The 23203-nt window shown below is 48.5% G+C and overlaps 19 non-coding genes across 19 annotated transcripts; all 19 read right to left on the reverse strand.

Annotated features, from left to right (window-relative positions):
• Positions 1 to 932: 932 nt before the first annotated feature.
• Trnaa-agc (transfer RNA alanine (anticodon AGC)) lies at positions 933 to 1005 on the reverse strand. Its single transcript has one exon. It is a non-coding gene; the product is annotated as a tRNA-Ala (tRNA).
• A 423-nt stretch (positions 1006 to 1428) lies between these two features.
• Trnaa-ugc (transfer RNA alanine (anticodon UGC)) lies at positions 1429 to 1501 on the reverse strand. Its single transcript has one exon. It is a non-coding gene; the product is annotated as a tRNA-Ala (tRNA).
• A 1047-nt stretch (positions 1502 to 2548) lies between these two features.
• Positions 2549 to 2621, reverse strand: Trnaa-agc (transfer RNA alanine (anticodon AGC)). The gene has a single exon. It is a non-coding gene; the product is annotated as a tRNA-Ala (tRNA).
• Positions 2622 to 3044: 423 nt separating this feature from the next.
• On the reverse strand, positions 3045 to 3117 carry Trnaa-ugc (transfer RNA alanine (anticodon UGC)). Its single transcript has one exon. It is a non-coding gene; the product is annotated as a tRNA-Ala (tRNA).
• A 1058-nt stretch (positions 3118 to 4175) lies between these two features.
• On the reverse strand, positions 4176 to 4248 carry Trnaa-agc (transfer RNA alanine (anticodon AGC)). Its single transcript has one exon. It is a non-coding gene; the product is annotated as a tRNA-Ala (tRNA).
• Positions 4249 to 4671: 423 nt separating this feature from the next.
• Positions 4672 to 4744, reverse strand: Trnaa-ugc (transfer RNA alanine (anticodon UGC)). The gene has a single exon. It is a non-coding gene; the product is annotated as a tRNA-Ala (tRNA).
• A 1058-nt stretch (positions 4745 to 5802) lies between these two features.
• Trnaa-agc (transfer RNA alanine (anticodon AGC)) lies at positions 5803 to 5875 on the reverse strand. Its single transcript has one exon. It is a non-coding gene; the product is annotated as a tRNA-Ala (tRNA).
• Positions 5876 to 6298: 423 nt separating this feature from the next.
• On the reverse strand, positions 6299 to 6371 carry Trnaa-ugc (transfer RNA alanine (anticodon UGC)). Its single transcript has one exon. It is a non-coding gene; the product is annotated as a tRNA-Ala (tRNA).
• Positions 6372 to 7429: 1058 nt separating this feature from the next.
• On the reverse strand, positions 7430 to 7502 carry Trnaa-agc (transfer RNA alanine (anticodon AGC)). Its single transcript has one exon. It is a non-coding gene; the product is annotated as a tRNA-Ala (tRNA).
• Positions 7503 to 7925: 423 nt separating this feature from the next.
• On the reverse strand, positions 7926 to 7998 carry Trnaa-ugc (transfer RNA alanine (anticodon UGC)). The gene has a single exon. It is a non-coding gene; the product is annotated as a tRNA-Ala (tRNA).
• A 1058-nt stretch (positions 7999 to 9056) lies between these two features.
• Positions 9057 to 9129, reverse strand: Trnaa-agc (transfer RNA alanine (anticodon AGC)). The gene has a single exon. It is a non-coding gene; the product is annotated as a tRNA-Ala (tRNA).
• A 423-nt stretch (positions 9130 to 9552) lies between these two features.
• On the reverse strand, positions 9553 to 9625 carry Trnaa-ugc (transfer RNA alanine (anticodon UGC)). The gene has a single exon. It is a non-coding gene; the product is annotated as a tRNA-Ala (tRNA).
• A 1047-nt stretch (positions 9626 to 10672) lies between these two features.
• Trnaa-agc (transfer RNA alanine (anticodon AGC)) lies at positions 10673 to 10745 on the reverse strand. The gene has a single exon. It is a non-coding gene; the product is annotated as a tRNA-Ala (tRNA).
• A 423-nt stretch (positions 10746 to 11168) lies between these two features.
• Positions 11169 to 11241, reverse strand: Trnaa-ugc (transfer RNA alanine (anticodon UGC)). The gene has a single exon. It is a non-coding gene; the product is annotated as a tRNA-Ala (tRNA).
• A 1058-nt stretch (positions 11242 to 12299) lies between these two features.
• On the reverse strand, positions 12300 to 12372 carry Trnaa-agc (transfer RNA alanine (anticodon AGC)). The gene has a single exon. It is a non-coding gene; the product is annotated as a tRNA-Ala (tRNA).
• Positions 12373 to 12795: 423 nt separating this feature from the next.
• Trnaa-ugc (transfer RNA alanine (anticodon UGC)) lies at positions 12796 to 12868 on the reverse strand. The gene has a single exon. It is a non-coding gene; the product is annotated as a tRNA-Ala (tRNA).
• Positions 12869 to 20231: 7363 nt separating this feature from the next.
• Positions 20232 to 20304, reverse strand: Trnaa-ugc (transfer RNA alanine (anticodon UGC)). Its single transcript has one exon. It is a non-coding gene; the product is annotated as a tRNA-Ala (tRNA).
• Positions 20305 to 21351: 1047 nt separating this feature from the next.
• Trnaa-agc (transfer RNA alanine (anticodon AGC)) lies at positions 21352 to 21424 on the reverse strand. The gene has a single exon. It is a non-coding gene; the product is annotated as a tRNA-Ala (tRNA).
• Positions 21425 to 21847: 423 nt separating this feature from the next.
• On the reverse strand, positions 21848 to 21920 carry Trnaa-ugc (transfer RNA alanine (anticodon UGC)). Its single transcript has one exon. It is a non-coding gene; the product is annotated as a tRNA-Ala (tRNA).
• Positions 21921 to 23203: the final 1283 nt, after the last annotated feature.

Genomic DNA, 23203 nt, shown 5'->3' on the forward strand with positions numbered 1-23203 from the left:
AGTTCCAAGTAGTTTCGATGCTCTGGTATTACGACTACAAATTACGTCTGTATTTAACGTCTTAAATTGAAAGGACAGTCGACTGATGACCACAGCAGTTGAGTCCCATAGTGCTCAGAGCCATTTTTTGAAAGGACAGTCACAAACCTTGTCGACAATCACACCGCGCCTGAGGTAACAAGCACATCTGAAGCCCAATTGTGCACTCGACTGTTCATGCCAACTCACTGCCTCGCACTTTACTACTGTGTACCACTCTTGTCGTCCAACTGCAAAACACTGGGCCACAACACGTTTCCGCGTCTCCATTGCACTGCGCAAACTACGAAACGCTCCCCAAACATGGCACTCACCCATGCAGACGACTTTTCCGACCTTCCACGACGCTCACGCAACGCTCACGCTAGTGAAAGCCTTATTTAGAGCTTGACGTCGCGCCCAAGCGAGTGAGCACATTTCGCCTACGGCTTAGGCCGCCCACCTAGTGTGGCTGCTCGGTGTCTGCAGGCAGCGAGGGGCTGCAAGCTTCCTGTGTTCGCGCCTGTGTCACCTCTGCTTGCTTGTCAGAGACAGAGTATCGCAAAACATACAACTCACTCCATGAATTGATTGCTACGGCATCTGTCATCAGCAGTCACAACTAGCAACACCAGTAGCAGCCGACTGCACGTAAAGAATGGGAATGTGCAGTGGGATTTTTGTGAACTCGGCGCAAGGCAGATCTTTCCGACATAGGTTTGAGAATCTTAAGGGCAGACTTGTACTGTTTCTAAATTCAGTGTAGCGGTGGGAGGAGGGTGCTTCCTGCGCGTAACATCACGCTTGCCAGTTGTGGCTGCTAATCGTTCGCTCGTATCTGCCTTGACACATTCGCTGGCTGTGAATTATCCCACTTGCGTGGCAGTGTGCGCATGTAGGTGTGTTAAAAATTCTGGAGGCGCTGGGTATCGATCCCAGTACCTCTCGCATGCTAAGCGAGCGCTCTACCATCTGAGCTACGCCCCCTGATGACAAATAGTGCTACATACAACCATATCAATATCACAGACCCCTTGCACTCCCATTATTCCGCAGACAAACACTATTCTCAATGTGTCCGTGAGGGTGTCTTTCAGGTTTCCTGCATTCTGTATCGAATCGTAGTTGGCCAAAATTAAAGTGGCGCGCACAACGTCGAAAATAGCGTTCGGCCACCGCTCTGAGTAAGACGAACGTGTTGTCCACTCTCTAGACTTCTTTGAGGTTAGGCCGTTATACCTAAGACAGATTTGCACTCGATGACACCTCGACAACAGCCGGTCCTCACATTTACGTCTTGCTCTCCTTACGTCAGTATACATCACATGAGCTGTGACGCTGGCTTTGCAACATCTTGCGTGTCTTTAGGCTCGCCGCGACCAACACTTACCATGCACTGTCCACAAAACATGGAGGCGCCGGGGCTTGAACCCGGGACCTTTCACATGCAAAGCGAACGCTCTACCAACTGAGCTACGCCCCCAAGGGCAACAAAGCTGCGCTGTTTTCCATTCTTTGCTACTCTGATGTGCACGGACCTGATGGTTGGTTGGTTTGTAGGGGTGAAGGGACCAGTGTACAAAGGCGCGGTCAAGTTCATATACACAAGAGTTCCAAGTAGTTTCGATGCTCTGGTATTACGACTACAAATTACGTCTGTATTTAACGTCTTAAATTGAAAGGACAGTCGACTGATGACCACAGCAGTTGAGTCCCATAGTGCTCAGAGCCATTTTTTGAAAGGACAGTCACAAACCTTGTCGACAATCACACCGCGCCAGAGGTAACAAGCACATCTGAAGCCCAATTGTGCACTCGACTGTTCATGCCAACTCACTGCCTCGCACTTTACTACTGTGTACCACTCTTGTCGTCCAACTGCAAAACACTGGGCCACAACACGTTTCCGCGTCTCCATTGCACTGCGCAAACTACGAAACGCTCCCCAAACATGGCACTCACCCATGCAGACGACTTTTCCGACTTTCCACGACGCTCACGCTAGTGAAAGCCTTATTTAGAGCTTGACGTCGCGCCCAAGCGAGTGAGCACATTTCGCCTACGGCTTAGGCCGCCCACCTAGTGTGGCTGCTCGGTGTCTGCAGGCAGCGAGGGGCTGCAAGCTTCCCGTGTTCGCGCCTGTGTCACCTCTGCTTGCTTGTCAGAGACAGAGTATCGCAAAACATACAACTCACTCCATGAATTGATTGCTACGGCATCTGTCATCAGCAGTCACAACTAGCAACACCAGTAGCAGCCGACTGCACGTAAAGAATGGGAATGTGCAGTGGGATTTTTGTGAACTCGGCGCAAGGCAGATCTTTCCGACATAGGTTTGAGAATCTTAAGGGCAGACTTGTACTGTTTCTAAATTCAGTGTAGCGGTGGGAGGAGGGTGCTTCCTGCGCGTAACATCACGCTTGCCAGTTGTGGCTGCTAATCGTTCGCTCGTATCTGCCTTGACACATTCGCTGGCTGTGAATTATCCCACTTGCGTGGCAGTGTGCGCATGTAGGTGTGTTAAAAATTCTGGAGGCGCTGGGTATCGATCCCAGTACCTCTCGCATGCTAAGCGAGCGCTCTACCATCTGAGCTACGCCCCCTGATGACAAATAGTGCTACATACAATCATATCAATATCACAGACCCCTTGCACTCCCATTATTCCGCAGACAAACACTATTCTCAATGTGTCCGTGAGGGTGTCTTTCAGGTTTCCTGCATTCTGTATCGAATCGTAGTTGGCCAAAATTAAAGTGGCGCGCACAACGTCGAAAATAGCGTTCGGCCACCGCTCTGAGTAAGACGAACGTGTTGTCCACTCTCTAGACTTCTTTGAGGTTAGGCCGTTATACCTAAGACAGATTTGCACTCGATGACACCTCGACAACAGCCGGTCCTCACATTTACGTCTTGCTCTCCTTACGTCAGTATACATCACATGAGCTGTGACGCTGGCTTTGCAACATCTTGCGTGTCTTTAGGCTCGCCGCGACCAACACTTACCATGCACTGTCCACAAAACATGGAGGCGCCGGGGCTTGAACCCGGGACCTTTCACATGCAAAGCGAACGCTCTACCAACTGAGCTACGCCCCCAAGGGCAACAAAGCTGCGCTGTTTTCCATTCTTTGCTACTCTGATGTGCACGGACCTGATGGTTGGTTGGTTTGTAGGGGTGAAGGGACCAGTGTACAAAGGCGCGGTCAAGTTCATATACACAAGAGTTCCAAGTAGTTTCGATGCTCTGGTATTACGACTACAAATTACGTCTGTATTTAACGTCTTAAATTGAAAGGACAGTCGACTGATGACCACAGCAGTTGAGTCCCATAGTGCTCAGAGCCATTTTTTGAAAGGACAGTCACAAACCTTGTCGACAATCACACCGCGCCTGAGGTAACAAGCACATCTGAAGCCCAATTGTGCACTCGACTGTTCATGCCAACTCACTGCCTCGCACTTTACTACTGTGTACCACTCTTGTCGTCCAACTGCAAAACACTGGGCCACAACACGTTTCCGCGTCTCCATTGCACTGCGCAAACTACGAAACGCTCCCCAAACATGGCACTCACCCATGCAGACGACTTTTCCGACCTTCCACGACGCTCACGCAACGCTCACGCTAGTGAAAGCCTTATTTAGAGCTTGACGTCGCGCCCAAGCGAGTGAGCACATTTCGCCTACGGCTTAGGCCGCCCACCTAGTGTGGCTGCTCGGTGTCTGCAGGCAGCGAGGGGCTGCAAGCTTCCCGTGTTCGCGCCTGTGTCACCTCTGCTTGCTTGTCAGAGACAGAGTATCGCAAAACATACAACTCACTCCATGAATTGATTGCTACGGCATCTGTCATCAGCAGTCACAACTAGCAACACCAGTAGCAGCCGACTGCACGTAAAGAATGGGAATGTGCAGTGGGATTTTTGTGAACTCGGCGCAAGGCAGATCTTTCCGACATAGGTTTGAGAATCTTAAGGGCAGACTTGTACTGTTTCTAAATTCAGTGTAGCGGTGGGAGGAGGGTGCTTCCTGCGCGTAACATCACGCTTGCCAGTTGTGGCTGCTAATCGTTCGCTCGTATCTGCCTTGACACATTCGCTGGCTGTGAATTATCCCACTTGCGTGGCAGTGTGCGCATGTAGGTGTGTTAAAAATTCTGGAGGCGCTGGGTATCGATCCCAGTACCTCTCGCATGCTAAGCGAGCGCTCTACCATCTGAGCTACGCCCCCTGATGACAAATAGTGCTACATACAATCATATCAATATCACAGACCCCTTGCACTCCCATTATTCCGCAGACAAACACTATTCTCAATGTGTCCGTGAGGGTGTCTTTCAGGTTTCCTGCATTCTGTATCGAATCGTAGTTGGCCAAAATTAAAGTGGCGCGCACAACGTCGAAAATAGCGTTCGGCCACCGCTCTGAGTAAGACGAACGTGTTGTCCACTCTCTAGACTTCTTTGAGGTTAGGCCGTTATACCTAAGACAGATTTGCACTCGATGACACCTCGACAACAGCCGGTCCTCACATTTACGTCTTGCTCTCCTTACGTCAGTATACATCACATGAGCTGTGACGCTGGCTTTGCAACATCTTGCGTGTCTTTAGGCTCGCCGCGACCAACACTTACCATGCACTGTCCACAAAACATGGAGGCGCCGGGGCTTGAACCCGGGACCTTTCACATGCAAAGCGAACGCTCTACCAACTGAGCTACGCCCCCAAGGGCAACAAAGCTGCGCTGTTTTCCATTCTTTGCTACTCTGATGTGCACGGACCTGATGGTTGGTTGGTTTGTAGGGGTGAAGGGACCAGTGTACAAAGGCGCGGTCAAGTTCATATACACAAGAGTTCCAAGTAGTTTCGATGCTCTGGTATTACGACTACAAATTACGTCTGTATTTAACGTCTTAAATTGAAAGGACAGTCGACTGATGACCACAGCAGTTGAGTCCCATAGTGCTCAGAGCCATTTTTTGAAAGGACAGTCACAAACCTTGTCGACAATCACACCGCGCCTGAGGTAACAAGCACATCTGAAGCCCAATTGTGCACTCGACTGTTCATGCCAACTCACTGCCTCGCACTTTACTACTGTGTACCACTCTTGTCGTCCAACTGCAAAACACTGGGCCACAACACGTTTCCGCGTCTCCATTGCACTGCGCAAACTACGAAACGCTCCCCAAACATGGCACTCACCCATGCAGACGACTTTTCCGACCTTCCACGACGCTCACGCAACGCTCACGCTAGTGAAAGCCTTATTTAGAGCTTGACGTCGCGCCCAAGCGAGTGAGCACATTTCGCCTACGGCTTAGGCCGCCCACCTAGTGTGGCTGCTCGGTGTCTGCAGGCAGCGAGGGGCTGCAAGCTTCCCGTGTTCGCGCCTGTGTCACCTCTGCTTGCTTGTCAGAGACAGAGTATCGCAAAACATACAACTCACTCCATGAATTGATTGCTACGGCATCTGTCATCAGCAGTCACAACTAGCAACACCAGTAGCAGCCGACTGCACGTAAAGAATGGGAATGTGCAGTGGGATTTTTGTGAACTCGGCGCAAGGCAGATCTTTCCGACATAGGTTTGAGAATCTTAAGGGCAGACTTGTACTGTTTCTAAATTCAGTGTAGCGGTGGGAGGAGGGTGCTTCCTGCGCGTAACATCACGCTTGCCAGTTGTGGCTGCTAATCGTTCGCTCGTATCTGCCTTGACACATTCGCTGGCTGTGAATTATCCCACTTGCGTGGCAGTGTGCGCATGTAGGTGTGTTAAAAATTCTGGAGGCGCTGGGTATCGATCCCAGTACCTCTCGCATGCTAAGCGAGCGCTCTACCATCTGAGCTACGCCCCCTGATGACAAATAGTGCTACATACAACCATATCAATATCACAGACCCCTTGCACTCCCATTATTCCGCAGACAAACACTATTCTCAATGTGTCCGTGAGGGTGTCTTTCAGGTTTCCTGCATTCTGTATCGAATCGTAGTTGGCCAAAATTAAAGTGGCGCGCACAACGTCGAAAATAGCGTTCGGCCACCGCTCTGAGTAAGACGAACGTGTTGTCCACTCTCTAGACTTCTTTGAGGTTAGGCCGTTATACCTAAGACAGATTTGCACTCGATGACACCTCGACAACAGCCGGTCCTCACATTTACGTCTTGCTCTCCTTACGTCAGTATACATCACATGAGCTGTGACGCTGGCTTTGCAACATCTTGCGTGTCTTTAGGCTCGCCGCGACCAACACTTACCATGCACTGTCCACAAAACATGGAGGCGCCGGGGCTTGAACCCGGGACCTTTCACATGCAAAGCGAACGCTCTACCAACTGAGCTACGCCCCCAAGGGCAACAAAGCTGCGCTGTTTTCCATTCTTTGCTACTCTGATGTGCACGGACCTGATGGTTGGTTGGTTTGTAGGGGTGAAGGGACCAGTGTACAAAGGCGCGGTCAAGTTCATATACACAAGAGTTCCAAGTAGTTTCGATGCTCTGGTATTACGACTACAAATTACGTCTGTATTTAACGTCTTAAATTGAAAGGACAGTCGACTGATGACCACAGCAGTTGAGTCCCATAGTGCTCAGAGCCATTTTTTGAAAGGACAGTCACAAACCTTGTCGACAATCACACCGCGCCTGAGGTAACAAGCACATCTGAAGCCCAATTGTGCACTCGACTGTTCATGCCAACTCACTGCCTCGCACTTTACTACTGTGTACCACTCTTGTCGTCCAACTGCAAAACACTGGGCCACAACACGTTTCCGCGTCTCCATTGCACTGCGCAAACTACGAAACGCTCCCCAAACATGGCACTCACCCATGCAGACGACTTTTCCGACCTTCCACGACGCTCACGCAACGCTCACGCTAGTGAAAGCCTTATTTAGAGCTTGACGTCGCGCCCAAGCGAGTGAGCACATTTCGCCTACGGCTTAGGCCGCCCACCTAGTGTGGCTGCTCGGTGTCTGCAGGCAGCGAGGGGCTGCAAGCTTCCTGTGTTCGCGCCTGTGTCACCTCTGCTTGCTTGTCAGAGACAGAGTATCGCAAAACATACAACTCACTCCATGAATTGATTGCTACGGCATCTGTCATCAGCAGTCACAACTAGCAACACCAGTAGCAGCCGACTGCACGTAAAGAATGGGAATGTGCAGTGGGATTTTTGTGAACTCGGCGCAAGGCAGATCTTTCCGACATAGGTTTGAGAATCTTAAGGGCAGACTTGTACTGTTTCTAAATTCAGTGTAGCGGTGGGAGGAGGGTGCTTCCTGCGCGTAACATCACGCTTGCCAGTTGTGGCTGCTAATCGTTCGCTCGTATCTGCCTTGACACATTCGCTGGCTGTGAATTATCCCACTTGCGTGGCAGTGTGCGCATGTAGGTGTGTTAAAAATTCTGGAGGCGCTGGGTATCGATCCCAGTACCTCTCGCATGCTAAGCGAGCGCTCTACCATCTGAGCTACGCCCCCTGATGACAAATAGTGCTACATACAATCATATCAATATCACAGACCCCTTGCACTCCCATTATTCCGCAGACAAACACTATTCTCAATGTGTCCGTGAGGGTGTCTTTCAGGTTTCCTGCATTCTGTATCGAATCGTAGTTGGCCAAAATTAAAGTGGCGCGCACAACGTCGAAAATAGCGTTCGGCCACCGCTCTGAGTAAGACGAACGTGTTGTCCACTCTCTAGACTTCTTTGAGGTTAGGCCGTTATACCGAAGACAGATTTGCACTCGATGACACCTCGACAACAGCCGGTCCTCACATTTACGTCTTGCTCTCCTTACGTCAGTATACATCACATGAGCTGTGACGCTGGCTTTGCAACATCTTGCGTGTCTTTAGGCTCGCCGCGACCAACACTTACCATGCACTGTCCACAAAACATGGAGGCGCCGGGGCTTGAACCCGGGACCTTTCACATGCAAAGCGAACGCTCTACCAACTGAGCTACGCCCCCAAGGGCAACAAAGCTGCGCTGTTTTCCATTCTTTGCTACTCTGATGTGCACGGACCTGATGGTTGGTTGGTTTGTAGGGGTGAAGGGACCAGTGTACAAAGGCGCGGTCAAGTTCATATACACAAGAGTTCCAAGTAGTTTCGATGCTCTGGTATTACGACTACAAATTACGTCTGTATTTAACGTCTTAAATTGAAAGGACAGTCGACTGATGACCACAGCAGTTGAGTCCCATAGTGCTCAGAGCCATTTTTTGAAAGGACAGTCACAAACCTTGTCGACAATCACACCGCGCCTGAGGTAACAAGCACATCTGAAGCCCAATTGTGCACTCGACTGTTCATGCCAACTCACTGCCTCGCACTTTACTACTGTGTACCACTCTTGTCGTCCAACTGCAAAACACTGGGCCACAACACGTTTCCGCGTCTCCATTGCACTGCGCAAACTACGAAACGCTCCCCAAACATGGCACTCACCCATGCAGACGACTTTTCCGACCTTCCACGACGCTCACGCAACGCTCACGCTAGTGAAAGCCTTATTTAGAGCTTGACGTCGCGCCCAAGCGAGTGAGCACATTTCGCCTACGGCTTAGGCCGCCCACCTAGTGTGGCTGCTCGGTGTCTGCAGGCAGCGAGGGGCTGCAAGCTTCCCGTGTTCGCGCCTGTGTCACCTCTGCTTGCTTGTCAGAGACAGAGTATCGCAAAACATACAACTCACTCCATGAATTGATTGCTACGGCATCTGTCATCAGCAGTCACAACTAGCAACACCAGTAGCAGCCGACTGCACGTAAAGAATGGGAATGTGCAGTGGGATTTTTGTGAACTCGGCGCAAGGCAGATCTTTCCGACATAGGTTTGAGAATCTTAAGGGCAGACTTGTACTGTTTCTAAATTCAGTGTAGCGGTGGGAGGAGGGTGCTTCCTGCGCGTAACATCACGCTTGCCAGTTGTGGCTGCTAATCGTTCGCTCGTATCTGCCTTGACACATTCGCTGGCTGTGAATTATCCCACTTGCGTGGCAGTGTGCGCATGTAGGTGTGTTAAAAATTCTGGAGGCGCTGGGTATCGATCCCAGTACCTCTCGCATGCTAAGCGAGCGCTCTACCATCTGAGCTACGCCCCCTGATGACAAATAGTGCTACATACAACCATATCAATATCACAGACCCCTTGCACTCCCATTATTCCGCAGACAAACACTATTCTCAATGTGTCCGTGAGGGTGTCTTTCAGGTTTCCTGCATTCTGTATCGAATCGTAGTTGGCCAAAATTAAAGTGGCGCGCACAACGTCGAAAATAGCGTTCGGCCACCGCTCTGAGTAAGACGAACGTGTTGTCCACTCTCTAGACTTCTTTGAGGTTAGGCCGTTATACCTAAGACAGATTTGCACTCGATGACACCTCGACAACAGCCGGTCCTCACATTTACGTCTTGCTCTCCTTACGTCAGTATACATCACATGAGCTGTGACGCTGGCTTTGCAACATCTTGCGTGTCTTTAGGCTCGCCGCGACCAACACTTACCATGCACTGTCCACAAAACATGGAGGCGCCGGGGCTTGAACCCGGGACCTTTCACATGCAAAGCGAACGCTCTACCAACTGAGCTACGCCCCCAAGGGCAACAAAGCTGCGCTGTTTTCCATTCTTTGCTACTCTGATGTGCACGGACCTGATGGTTGGTTGGTTTGTAGGGGTGAAGGGACCAGTGTACAAAGGCGCGGTCAAGTTCATATACACAAGAGTTCCAAGTAGTTTCGATGCTCTGGTATTACGACTACAAATTACGTCTGTATTTAACGTCTTAAATTGAAAGGACAGTCGACTGATGACCACAGCAGTTGAGTCCCATAGTGCTCAGAGCCATTTTTTGAAAGGACAGTCACAAACCTTGTCGACAATCACACCGCGCCAGAGGTAACAAGCACATCTGAAGCCCAATTGTGCACTCGACTGTTCATGCCAACTCACTGCCTCGCACTTTACTACTGTGTACCACTCTTGTCGTCCAACTGCAAAACACTGGGCCACAACACGTTTCCGCGTCTCCATTGCACAGCGCAAACTACGAAACGCTCCCCAAACATGGCACTCACCCATGCAGACGACTTTTCCGACTTTCCACGACGCTCACGCTAGTGAAAGCCTTATTTAGAGCTTGACGTCGCGCCCAAGCGAGTGAGCACATTTCGCCTACGGCTTAGGCCGCCCACCTAGTGTGGCTGCTCGGTGTCTGCAGGCAGCGAGGGGCTGCAAGCTTCCCGTGTTCGCGCCTGTGTCACCTCTGCTTGCTTGTCAGAGACAGAGTATCGCAAAACATACAACTCACTCCATGAATTGATTGCTACGGCATCTGTCATCAGCAGTCACAACTAGCAACACCAGTAGCAGCCGACTGCACGTAAAGAATGGGAATGTGCAGTGGGATTTTTGTGAACTCGGCGCAAGGCAGATCTTTCCGACATAGGTTTGAGAATCTTAAGGGCAGACTTGTACTGTTTCTAAATTCAGTGTAGCGGTGGGAGGAGGGTGCTTCCTGCGCGTAACATCACGCTTGCCAGTTGTGGCTGCTAATCGTTCGCTCGTATCTGCCTTGACACATTCGCTGGCTGTGAATTATCCCACTTGCGTGGCAGTGTGCGCATGTAGGTGTGTTAAAAATTCTGGAGGCGCTGGGTATCGATCCCAGTACCTCTCGCATGCTAAGCGAGCGCTCTACCATCTGAGCTACGCCCCCTGATGACAAATAGTGCTACATACAACCATATCAATATCACAGACCCCTTGCACTCCCATTATTCCGCAGACAAACACTATTCTCAATGTGTCCGTGAGGGTGTCTTTCAGGTTTCCTGCATTCTGTATCGAATCGTAGTTGGCCAAAATTAAAGTGGCGCGCACAACGTCGAAAATAGCGTTCGGCCACCGCTCTGAGTAAGACGAACGTGTTGTCCACTCTCTAGACTTCTTTGAGGTTAGGCCGTTATACCTAAGACAGATTTGCACTCGATGACACCTCGACAACAGCCGGTCCTCACATTTACGTCTTGCTCTCCTTACGTCAGTATACATCACATGAGCTGTGACGCTGGCTTTGCAACATCTTGCGTGTCTTTAGGCTCGCCGCGACCAACACTTACCATGCACTGTCCACAAAACATGGAGGCGCCGGGGCTTGAACCCGGGACCTTTCACATGCAAAGCGAACGCTCTACCAACTGAGCTACGCCCCCAAGGGCAACAAAGCTGCGCTGTTTTCCATTCTTTGCTACTCTGATGTGCACGGACCTGATGGTTGGTTGGTTTGTAGGGGTGAAGGGACCAGTGTACAAAGGCGCGGTCAAGTTCATATACACAAGAGTTCCAAGTAGTTTCGATGCTCTGGTATTACGACTACAAATTACGTCTGTATTTAACGTCTTAAATTGAAAGGACAGTCGACTGATGACCACAGCAGTTGAGTCCCATAGTGCTCAGAGCCATTTTTTGAAAGGACAGTCACAAACCTTGTCGACAATCACACCGCGCCTGAGGTAACAAGCACATCTGAAGCCCAATTGTGCACTCGACTGTTCATGCCAACTCACTGCCTCGCACTTTACTACTGTGTACCACTCTTGTCGTCCAACTGCAAAACACTGGGCCACAACACGTTTCCGCGTCTCCATTGCACTGCGCAAACTACGAAACGCTCCCCAAACATGGCACTCACCCATGCAGACGACTTTTCCGACCTTCCACGACGCTCACGCAACGCTCACGCTAGTGAAAGCCTTATTTAGAGCTTGACGTCGCGCCCAAGCGAGTGAGCACATTTCGCCTACGGCTTAGGCCGCCCACCTAGTGTGGCTGCTCGGTGTCTGCAGGCAGCGAGGGGCTGCAAGCTTCCCGTGTTCGCGCCTGTGTCACCTCTGCTTGCTTGTCAGAGACAGAGTATCGCAAAACATACAACTCACTCCATGAATTGATTGCTACGGCATCTGTCATCAGCAGTCACAACTAGCAACACCAGTAGCAGCCGACTGCACGTAAAGAATGGGAATGTGCAGTGGGATTTTTGTGAACTCGGCGCAAGGCAGATCTTTCCGACATAGGTTTGAGAATCTTAAGGGCAGACTTGTACTGTTTCTAAATTCAGTGTAGCGGTGGGAGGAGGGTGCTTCCTGCGCGTAACATCACGCTTGCCAGTTGTGGCTGCTAATCGTTCGCTCGTATCTGCCTTGACACATTCGCTGGCTGTGAATTATCCCACTTGCGTGGCAGTGTGCGCATGTAGGTGTGTTAAAAATTCTGGAGGCGCTGGGTATCGATCCCAGTACCTCTCGCATGCTAAGCGAGCGCTCTACCATCTGAGCTACGCCCCCTGATGACAAATAGTGCTACATACAACCATATCAATATCACAGACCCCTTGCACTCCCATTATTCCGCAGACAAACACTATTCTCAATGTGTCCGTGAGGGTGTCTTTCAGGTTTCCTGCATTCTGTATCGAATCGTAGTTGGCCAAAATTAAAGTGGCGCGCACAACGTCGAAAATAGCGTTCGGCCACCGCTCTGAGTAAGACGAACGTGTTGTCCACTCTCTAGACTTCTTTGAGGTTAGGCCGTTATACCTAAGACAGATTTGCACTCGATGACACCTCGACAACAGCCGGTCCTCACATTTACGTCTTGCTCTCCTTACGTCAGTATACATCACATGAGCTGTGACGCTGGCTTTGCAACATCTTGCGTGTCTTTAGGCTCGCCGCGACCAACACTTACCATGCACTGTCCACAAAACATGGAGGCGCCGGGGCTTGAACCCGGGACCTTTCACATGCAAAGCGAACGCTCTACCAACTGAGCTACGCCCCCAAGGGCAACAAAGCTGCGCTGTTTTCCATTCTTTGCTACTCTGATGTGCACGGACCTGATGGTTGGTTGGTTTGTAGGGGTGAAGGGACCAGTGTACAAAGGCGCGGTCAAGTTCATATACACAAGAGTTCCAAGTAGTTTCGATGCTCTGGTATTACGACTACAAATTACGTCTGTATTTAACGTCTTAAATTGAAAGGACAGTCGACTGATGACCACAGCAGTTGAGTCCCATAGTGCTCAGAGCCATTTTTTGAAAGGACAGTCACAAACCTTGTCGACAATCACACCGCGCCTGAGGTAACAAGCACATCTGAAGCCCAATTGTGCACTCGACTGTTCATGCCAACTCACTGCCTCGCACTTTACTACTGTGTACCACTCTTGTCGTCCAACTGCAAAACACTGGGCCACAACACGTTTCCGCGTCTCCATTGCACTGCGCAAACTACGAAACGCTCCCCAAACATGGCACTCACCCATGCAGACGACTTTTCCGACCTTCCACGACGCTCACGCAACGCTCACGCTAGTGAAAGCCTTATTTAGAGCTTGACGTCGCGCCCAAGCGAGTGAGCACATTTCGCCTACGGCTTAGGCCGCCCACCTAGTGTGGCTGCTCGGTGTCTGCAGGCAGCGAGGGGCTGCAAGCTTCCCGTGTTCGCGCCTGTGTCACCTCTGCTTGCTTGTCAGAGACAGAGTATCGCAAAACATACAACTCACTCCATGAATTGATTGCTACGGCATCTGTCATCAGCAGTCACAACTAGCAACACCAGTAGCAGCCGACTGCACGTAAAGAATGGGAATGTGCAGTGGGATTTTTGTGAACTCGGCGCAAGGCAGATCTTTCCGACATAGGTTTGAGAATCTTAAGGGCAGACTTGTACTGTTTCTAAATTCAGTGTAGCGGTGGGAGGAGGGTGCTTCCTGCGCGTAACATCACGCTTGCCAGTTGTGGCTGCTAATCGTTCGCTCGTATCTGCCTTGACACATTCGCTGGCTGTGAATTATCCCACTTGCGTGGCAGTGTGCGCATGTAGGTGTGTTAAAAATTCTGGAGGCGCTGGGTATCGATCCCAGTACCTCTCGCATGCTAAGCGAGCGCTCTACCATCTTTTTTTTTTTTTTTTTTTATTTTTCACCACTTTTTTTTTTTTTTTCTCCGAAGTCCGACGCCTTATCCATTTTTTTTACGCCTTAACCACTTTTTTTTTAATAGTATTATTTTTTTTGTTTTTTTTTGTTTTTTGTTTAGTTTTTTTTACCACTTTTTTTTTAATTTTTTTTTTAATTTTCCTAGTGCCTTAAACCAGCGCCTTTTTTTTATTTTTAATTTAAAGCTTTCAGTGTCAGATAAGCGTCGGCAATGAGGGCAGGGGTCAAAAAATGCTGAGGCCTGGCCTCAATGCCGCCCCTCATCCGTCATCTAATTGCAGAATTTCCATTTGTTGCGCGCTTTGTAGTTTTAATTATAAATTGCCATCTCGGCTAGGCTTCATAATTGAAAAAAAAAAAAAAGAATTTGAATTTAAGTGCTGATTGATGACAATCGTTAAATAAATGAATTTCTTCTCTTAATAAATGTGGGAAAAAATTTCGGGACTCCCTTCATTTGTTGCGACTTAAATGCGGTGCTTAAATTTAAAGATGAACTGAATCATATAGTGTTCTTTGCTTCTCCGATTATTGTTGTATAATAGAAAGTCTTTTGTTTGCTCTTCGCTGTCATCCGATTCCCAGTCGCTCGAAAACAATTTTGAGCATGTTGCCATACGTCTTCTTATGGCCTGGATATTTAACTATTCTATCATATTCATTTTTCAGGTACATATGAAAATCAATGATATTGTCGTTCCCTAAGTTATTAACGACATAGCTAACGTATGTTCCCATTAACCAATGAATTGAGTTATTTTTGGTGGCAGGGAAATATTGTATCTGTGGCCGGAGAAGTATCAGAGGCTGAAAATTGTCGGTGGATGATCTTGTCAGGAAAGCCAATTGGTCTCTCAACCATTTCCAGTTGTCCATATGCCCAGCACACGTGAATCTGTGGACTGTGGTATCGAGGAGATTACATTTGAGACAAAGGTTTGTTTGGCTAATCCCGATGGAGTGCAACCGTTCGTTGGTGCTAACTATATTGTTGACCGATTTGTACCATGATGTTTTGGCGTCGGAGGAGAGACCACGCAGGTTGATATTCTTCCATATAGTTGCCCAATCGTAATACGGATATTTTTCTTCTATTTTATTCTTCCCTTCAGTTTTCTTTCTGAGACACATAATTGCTCGGGCCGTTAACTGCCGCGAATTGGTTATTTCGCTATTGATATAACTCAGATCGACGAAAAATGTACGCACATGACGAAGACGGGGATTGATTTTGTGCACATCAACTGGCGCGTGGAGACTTGCAGGTCTAAGAATTTCAAATAGCTTAGTTGTAATGCTTGTAGCGTTTTCATTAAGAAGACTAGTGGTCCGTTTGAGGAAAAGAGCAGAGGCCTTGTTCTTAATATCAGTTAATCCCAGACCTCCATTGCTGGGATCTAGGGTAGCTGTTCTCCCAGTCACTCTAAACACTTCACCTCGCCATAGGTAGTTAGTGACGATTGACATTATCTTTCCAGCGATCATGGTGGGAAGTGGAAAGAGTTGCGCAGTATAATAAGCTTTTGATAAAAGGCAATTATTAACTAAATGATTTCTCTGATACTGATTTAAAGTTCGGGGCAGGTTTTCTCTGATGGCTCCTTGAATATATCCGGATGTAGTTTTCCAATTTAGGGCTGCCATTTTTAGTGGACACGTAGTCAGAGTCGTCCCTAGTGATTTACACTGAGTGACCGGTGTTGCCCAAGTGACAGTTACGTGTTGAAAACCCCGCAGGTTTAGAAATCTGCTCTTATTGGCATTGGTGGTGGCTCCCGACACGCTGCAGTACTTTTTAAGGAGCAGTTCTAATTTGGAAATGTCATCGACGTTCCGTAATACGACGCCTACATCATCAGCGTATGCATTTGTGACTGTTTTGTGACCTGCTAACGTAATACCTGTTAGATTGGCGTGGAGACTGCGGAGTAGCGGCTCCAAGGAAAAGACGAATAGAAGCATGGAAAGCGGGCTGCCCTGAGGAACGCCACGCCGTATCTGAATCTGCTTAGTTCTTTGGCAGTTGACAGAGATACTTGCGCTGATTCCCAACGCAACGTTCTCAACCACACTGAGAGCTCGTTCGTCAAAGCCGATTTTTCTCATTGTTTTAAGAAGGAACCTGTGATCCACACGGTCGAAGGCTTTGTGAAAATCAATAAAACAAATGGCACATTTGATGTTCGTCACTGAGGTGATGGCAATTAAGTCCCTGTATTCCGCAATACTTTTGAAAATAGTCCTGCCAGGTACACATGACTGATGTTGACTTACTATTTTTTTGGCTAAAAGTGAAAGTCTGTTGTTTAACATTCTAGCTATGATTTTATAGTCGGAGTTAAGCAACGAAATAGGGCGAAAGTTGTTTAGATTTCGCTTCGAAGTTGTCTTTGGAACTAGTACTATTGTGCATTCTTTCATAGCAGCAGGGAGTGGTTTTCCTTGGATAATCTCGTTTGCCATTTGAGTGAACTGTGCTCCTATGAGGGACCAGTATCGTAGATAAAATTCAACGGGCAACCCATCCGGCCCCGGTGACTTTTGTAAAGGAGACTTGCGGACGGTTTCGTGGAGTTCCTCTTCAGTGAGATCAGTAAGAAGTCCTTCATTTTCCTCTTCTGACAGCTGAGGAACTATGCTGCCAAGAAATTCTTCGAAGGATTCTTCGCATAACGGACTGGCTGAATATAGATTGTGGTAATACTTGTAAACCTCGTTGACAATCTCTTTCTGAGAAGTAATGGTCAGACCGGTCGAAGTCTGGATCTCATCAAGAAAGGTTCGTCTCCTGTATTTTGCGTGTCGCAAGAGGTGATACAAGGAAGCAGTTTCGTCCTCTGATAATGTCTTGGCTTTTGACTTTACTTTTAGTCCTTCCAGCTGTTGTTGTTTAATACGGAGTAATTTGGCCTTAGTTTTCTTAATGTCTTCCAAACGAATACCGGAAATGCTCGCCTGGTCATACAAGTTTCGTAACATTGCATAATAAAACTCTATGGTGTTCTTGAGTTCTCGGGATCGTTGAAGACTGTAATGAATTAAAACGTTCCTCAGTTTTGGTTTTGCCCTGTTGCACCACCAGTCGGTAACAGTCACATAGCGATCTACCGAGCGCAAGCACATATTCCACGTTTCGTGGACAACATCTGCTAACTCATTGTCCTGTAACAAAGATACGTTCAGCTTCCACTGACTTCTTAAACGGCGAGTTGGTTGTGCCCTTAAATTGAGAGAAGCCAGCATACTGCAATGGTCGGAGAAATATACAGGAATCGTCTCGACTTTAACTAAGGATCTTTCCATACCTTGTGAGACATATATCCTATCAATCCTGCTACAGGACTGTGTAGCTATGTACGTATAAGCAACAACAGTGGGATATTTAATTTCCCAAGTATCTCTGAGTTTTAGATCCGTGACTAGCCGCTTCAACTCGTTACAGCAATTAAAATTGGGAGTCTGATCTTTTTTATTGAGCACACAGTTAAAATCGCCGCCAATTAAAAGTTCTGGCGGGTTTTTCCGTAATAGATATATTATTTCTTCCCTAAAAAAATGTGCCCTTTCCGGTCTATTGGAGGTCCCTGACGGGGCATACAGGTTAATAATAGTAACGTCAAAAACGTTAATTCCTATTGCTCTGCCCGAGTCCAGTCTCTCGACATCAGTTACAGGGATCCCTTCCCGGATTAAAATTGCTGTCCCCACCTTTGTTTCGAGGGAGATGTTTAGTATTTCTACATAGCCTGCAACTTTAAGGTCAGGCATCACGACTTCTTGCAGCAAAGCAATGTCAGTTCCTGATTCGTAAAGGAAATCCTTGAGAGCAGCAATCTTCGGTTCTGACTTAATCCTGTTAATGTTTATAGTTGTTATTGTGTATGCCTGGCACATGTAGCTTCCTTATGAAAATAAGGACAAAAAAATCCCTACTGTCAGAGAAAAGTAACAATCACTCCCGGAGGTAATAGAAGAAAAAGAAGAAAGAAAGAAAAACTATACTAAAAACAGGCAACTACGAATTTGGCATAGTGGTAATTCCGTTGTCACCGAAATTGTGCAGGAACATGGTGGCATTGAGCAGTATCATTTCTCGAGTGAGACTTGGCTGTGTCAGTTCAACGACGGATTCTTTACCAGGTCAGACTTATCTTTACAGTGGGGTTTTGCACCATCAAGTTTCTTTGAGTTTTTCTCGGGGGATACTTCAGAAATTATTTCATATGATACGTTTTTGGCTTTCACATCCTCTTTTCCGAGTTTTTGTTTATCGGCGTTACGAGATGCTTTGAGATTCGGTTGAGGTTTTATCCTGCGTCTTTGAACCTCTGCAGTGGCAGTGTGTGACCGCGAGTGATCCGCATCTTGCGCCGATTGGGCGGAGGTGGCCTCGACACAGTCCTGTTTGTTAAGTCTAGTTCCAGTTTCAGTTCCTTCCGCGACCTCTATCGGTGCAACGGGAAGGGAGTGCGGTGGGTCTGTAGATTCGCAGGGCTGAGTCCGATCCATCGCTTTCTGTTCCTCAGAACTCGACTCCTGTGTCGCCGTGATCGGAGCCAGTGTTTTCGCGTCCATGTGTTCTAACGCTGTGGCAGCAGCAGCTGGCGGCGGGAGGGCCTCTGCTGCTGGCGTCACTGCCACATGTTTACTGTTTACGTCCTCACCCGCACCCTCACTGCATTGCTTTTGTTTACGGTTGGACTGCGATGTATCATCGTCTGAACAGTCTTCAGTTGTGTCTAAAGGTCTCTTTTTAGTTTGCAGATCGCATTCGTGGGTAGAAGAACTGCGATCGGTAATTACATGCAAGGGAGGAAAATCAGCGACATTTACGGCAGTTACATCAGAAGTACTAGCTCCATCATTACTGGCCGGGGGAGGCTGATGAATGTTAGGCAGGACATCATTAAGCGTTAGACGCTGACGCTGCGTAAGGCTATTTTTAAGGACATAGACACGGCGAGGACAGTCTTGACGGAAATGACCCGTTTCATTACAAATATTACATGTCTGGACCTGCCCTGAATATACGATATGCGCTTTATGACCAGCAATAGAAAGAAAAGATGGTATATTGGCTTTAACTTCCATTTCTACCGATCGTATGCCATTGAAACACTGTAATTTATACAATTTGGACCACCTTTCGTTGACAATGGACTGGATCTCCCCGTATTTCGAAAGCGCCTCTTTAATCAGCTGATTATCTACTTCAATAGGAATATTTAGCACTCGTACAGTTTTATACGTGATATCCGCTCTCCGAATCGAAACACTACTTTTAGACCCATCTCTATGCACAAATTCAGCAACACTACCCCACCTCAACAACAGCTTCTCAACATCCACAGGATTAAAAAATTTGACAAAGACACAGTATTTGTCAGCATCTAATTGGGTGGTATGTACGGAATCAGAACTTACTCCAATGACGTCGGTCAGCCAGTCATGGATTTCCAAAGCCGTAGGTTGCACTGCACGTGTTTCCTTCTCGAAAGAGAAAACCAGGGTATTCTTCCGGACAATTCCAGCCATTTTTCTTCAGTTACGAGGAGATCCCGGTAATAAACCGAAATTCCTCCAAAACACAACCGTAAGAACGGACGAGAGCACACAGAAACTTAGCACAATAACACCAGACACGTAGAAACACAGAAATTTACAAACAGCGACAAACTAAAGCTCAGGACTTGGCGTCACCACTACGTACACGGAGCAGCAGCGGACACGTCCTAACGCGCAGACAGCTAGAGCCGGAATGCGCCATCTGAGCTACGCCCCCTGATGACAAATAGTGCTACATACAACCATATCAATATCACAGACCCCTTGCACTCCCATTATTCCGCAGACAAACACTATTCTCAATGTGTCCGTGAGGGTGTCTTTCAGGTTTCCTGCATTCTGTATCGAATCGTAGTTGGCCAAAATTAAAGTGGCGCGCACAACGTCGAAAATAGCGTTCGGCCACCGCTCTGAGTAAGACGAACGTGTTGTCCACTCTCTAGACTTCTTTGAGGTTAGGCCGTTATACCTAAGACAGATTTGCACTCGATGACACCTCGACAACAGCCGGTCCTCACATTTACGTCTTGCTCTCCTTACGTCAGTATACATCACATGAGCTGTGACGCTGGCTTTGCAACATCTTGCGTGTCTTTAGGCTCGCCGCGACCAACACTTACCATGCACTGTCCACAAAACATGGAGGCGCCGGGGCTTGAACCCGGGACCTTTCACATGCAAAGCGAACGCTCTACCAACTGAGCTACGCCCCCAAGGGCAACAAAGCTGCGCTGTTTTCCATTCTTTGCTACTCTGATGTGCACGGACCTGATGGTTGGTTGGTTTGTAGGGGTGAAGGGACCAGTGTACAAAGGCGCGGTCAAGTTCATATACACAAGAGTTCCAAGTAGTTTCGATGCTCTGGTATTACGACTACAAATTACGTCTGTATTTAACGTCTTAAATTGAAAGGACAGTCGACTGATGACCACAGCAGTTGAGTCCCATAGTGCTCAGAGCCATTTTTTGAAAGGACAGTCACAAACCTTGTCGACAATCACACCGCGCCTGAGGTAACAAGCACATCTGAAGCCCAATTGTGCACTCGACTGTTCATGCCAACTCACTGCCTCGCACTTTACTACTGTGTACCACTCTTGTCGTCCAACTGCAAAACACTGGGCCACAACACGTTTCCGCGTCTCCATTGCACTGCGCAAACTACGAAACGCTCCCCAAACATGGCACTCACCCATGCAGACGACTTTTCCGACTTTCCACGACGCTCACGCTAGTGAAAGCCTTATTTAGAGCTTGACGTCGCGCCCAAGCGAGTGAGCACATTTCGCCTACGGCTTAGGCCGCCCACCTAGTGTGGCTGCTCGGTGTCTGCAGGCAGCGAGGGGCTGCAAGCTTCCCGTGTTCGCGCCTGTGTCACCTCTGCTTGCTTGTCAGAGACAGAGTATCGCAAAACATACAACTCACTCCATGAATTGATTGCTACGGCATCTGTCATCAGCAGTCACAACTAGCAACACCAGTAGCAGCCGACTGCACGTAAAGAATGGGAATGTGCAGTGGGATTTTTGTGAACTCGGCGCAAGGCAGATCTTTCCGACATAGGTTTGAGAATCTTAAGGGCAGACTTGTACTGTTTCTAAATTCAGTGTAGCGGTGGGAGGAGGGTGCTTCCTGCGCGTAACATCACGCTTGCCAGTTGTGGCTGCTAATCGTTCGCTCGTATCTGCCTTGACACATTCGCTGGCTGTGAATTATCCCACTTGCGTGGCAGTGTGCGCATGTAGGTGTGTTAAAAATTCTGGAGGCGCTGGGTATCGATCCCAGTACCTCTCGCATGCTAAGCGAGCGCTCTACCATCTGAGCTACGCCCCCTGATGACAAATAGTGCTACATACAACCATATCAATATCACAGACCCCTTGCACTCCCATTATTCCGCAGACAAACACTATTCTCAATGTGTCCGTGAGGGTGTCTTTCAGGTTTCCTGCATTCTGTATCGAATCGTAGTTGGCCAAAATTAAAGTGGCGCGCACAACGTCGAAAATAGCGTTCGGCCACCGCTCTGAGTAAGACGAACGTGTTGTCCACTCTCTAGACTTCTTTGAGGTTAGGCCGTTATACCTAAGACAGATTTGCACTCGATGACACCTCGACAACAGCCGGTCCTCACATTTACGTCTTGCTCTCCTTACGTCAGTATACATCACATGAGCTGTGACGCTGGCTTTGCAACATCTTGCGTGTCTTTAGGCTCGCCGCGACCAACACTTACCATGCACTGTCCACAAAACATGGAGGCGCCGGGGCTTGAACCCGGGACCTTTCACATGCAAAGCGAACGCTCTACCAACTGAGCTACGCCCCCAAGGGCAACAAAGCTGCGCTGTTTTCCATTCTTTGCTACTCTGATGTGCACGGACCTGATGGTTGGTTGGTTTGTAGGGGTGAAGGGACCAGTGTACAAAGGCGCGGTCAAGTTCATATACACAAGAGTTCCAAGTAGTTTCGATGCTCTGGTATTACGACTACAAATTACGTCTGTATTTAACGTCTTAAATTGAAAGGACAGTCGACTGATGACCACAGCAGTTGAGTCCCATAGTGCTCAGAGCCATTTTTTGAAAGGACAGTCACAAACCTTGTCGACAATCACACCGCGCCTGAGGTAACAAGCACATCTGAAGCCCAATTGTGCACTCGACTGTTCATGCCAACTCACTGCCTCGCACTTTACTACTGTGTACCACTCTTGTCGTCCAACTGCAAAACACTGGGCCACAACACGTTTCCGCGTCTCCATTGCACTGCGCAAACTACGAAACGCTCCCCAAACATGGCACTCACCCATGCAGACGACTTTTCCGACCTTCCACGACGCTCACGCAACGCTCACGCTAGTGAAAGCCTTATTTAGAGCTTGACGTCGCGCCCAAGCGAGTGAGCACATTTCGCCTACGGCTTAGGCCGCCCACCTAGTGTGGCTGCTCGGTGTCTGCAGGCAGCGAGGGGCTGCAAGCTTCCCGTGTTCGCGCCTGTGTCACCTCTGCTTGCTTGTCAGAGACAGAGTATCGCAAAACATACAACTCACTCCATGAATTGATTGCTACGGCATCTGTCATCAGCAGTCACAACTAGCAACACCAGTAGCAGCCGACTGCACGTAAAGAATGGGAATGTGCAGTGGGATTTTTGTGAACTCGGCGCAAGGCAGATCTTTCCGACATAGGTTTGAGAATCTTAAGGGCAGACTTGTACTGTTTCTAAATTCAGTGTAGCGGTGGGAGGAGGGTGCTTCCTGCGCGTAACATCACGCTTGCCAGTTGTGGCTGCTAATCGTTCGCTCGTATCTGCCTTGACACATTCGCTGGCTGTGAATTATCCCACTTGCGTGGCAGTGTGCGCATGTAGGTGTGTTAAAAATTCTGGAGGCGCTGGGTATCGATCCCAGTACCTCTCGCATGCTAAGCGAGCGCTCTACCATCTTTTTTTTTTTTTTTTTTTTTTTAATTTTTTTTTCGCGTCCCGATGCTTTCAGAGTCAGCTGCTACGAAATAAAAGTGTGCCCCAGGTGAGGCTCGAACTCACAACCCCGGCATTGCTCACGGCTACTGCCTTATAAGTACCGTGCGCTAACCAATTGCGCCACTT

This window comes from Schistocerca nitens, unplaced genomic scaffold (assembly GCF_023898315.1).
Source record: "Schistocerca nitens isolate TAMUIC-IGC-003100 unplaced genomic scaffold, iqSchNite1.1 HiC_scaffold_372, whole genome shotgun sequence".
NCBI classification, from domain to species: Eukaryota; Metazoa; Arthropoda; class Insecta; order Orthoptera; family Acrididae; genus Schistocerca; species Schistocerca nitens.